Genomic DNA, 1,540 nt, shown 5'->3' on the forward strand with positions numbered 1-1,540 from the left:
CTGTTTAAAGTGTCTGTAGTTAAGTATTTGAAGAATTTCCCTATGCTGATTACTAAATTGGTTTCAAATTAGATCTTGATTGATATAATCATTGAAATTTTTTAAAATTTGTAGTTGCATCTTAGTGACTCATGTTATTTATTGCTGATTTTTTATTTATTCAGACTTCACCTAAAGAGAGATAAGGACTTGAGCCTTCATAACCTGTCTTGGGGAAGTGTACTTTCTGTATGTTTACATGTGGTGTACTCTTGTCTATCTCAGAAATTACTTCTAAGTACACCTGTGTTTTTTGACTAATGAGAACTGAAAATGTCTGATTTAACATTTTTTAAGTGCAGTGAAGTAACTTACATCATTTTTCCCTAAACGTAGTAATGTTACAGAAGTAACTACAATCTCTGGTGGTCCTTCTGGGGACTTTTTTTTTTAAAATCTCATCATACATGTAATGTTGCACATTTCTCTTGGAGAGCCCTTCCGTTAATTCATAGTCATCACTGTGTGAGGTGGTATTACAGTATTTCTAACCTCACCTGCAAACCGATTTGCTTTTTCAGTGATGAATTTTACAACTGGGGGAAGTTTGCAAGTATTGTGGGGGAGTACTTGATTTAGATATTAGGCCACCTAACAGCCTAATAGCAATCAACTCTGAAGAATGCTGTGCATTGCAGTCATTTATCTGTTGCCTTTTAGTGTAACTTGGAGAGTAGAAAATACAACATCATGAGGAAAAGAGAGGGAGCTGAGTTTGGTGTCTTGACCTTCTGTTTCTGGCATTATGGTTTTTATTTATGTTTTATAAAATCAGCATGATGTAGGCTACATTGTTGTGCCTGTAAGTGTCAGCTTGGAACCAGAAGCCGCATGGGTTGGTTGAAAGATGCGTTAGGCCTGCAGCTGTTTGAACAGTATCTCTTTTAGCTATGTAAGCTTATAATAACAAAATGCTCGCTAGATCTCTTAAGTACTCATTCTCCTGTTCTCAGTCTTAAGGCTAGGATTGAGATTGAGTTTTGCATTACTTTTAAGGTGTAATCTCCCCTTCTGCCTTACAAGCTGGTCACTCAGCTATTTGTGTTCTACTTGTAGGTCTCTTGCCTTACAAGAGAAAGGTGCATCTTATAATGTCTTCCCAGACAAGTTAGCAGGAAGTGTATCGGTGTTCTAGAAATTGGAAAGAGCTTTAGCATGAGAACTTGTTTGCAGTAGTTAAGAGAATTGAGATGCTGCCCAAATTTCTGCAATTGGTGAGTTTTTTTCTCTTTGTCTATGGCTCCTTTATTAGTTAGAGAGAATTAAGTTGCTTCTACTCAGCTGAGATAAACCCTTCTACTTAGGATCTCAGTACTTTTATTTCCCTTGCTGCAGTCATGTTATCCATGGTGGCTTCAGGATCTTTGAATTCAAAGCATTCATGATTTGACTGATACCTAAAACATGTAATTTACTACTTTTTTATAGTAACAGTTCTCATGTATAAAATGTGTTAAATGATAGCTTATACTTGGATGACAGATTTTGGGGGTGGAGGGAA

The sequence above is a fragment of the Myiozetetes cayanensis genome, unplaced genomic scaffold, assembly GCF_022539395.1.
Source record: "Myiozetetes cayanensis isolate MyiCay16 unplaced genomic scaffold, myiCay2020 scf12, whole genome shotgun sequence".
Lineage (NCBI taxonomy): Eukaryota > Metazoa > Chordata > Aves > Passeriformes > Tyrannidae > Myiozetetes > Myiozetetes cayanensis.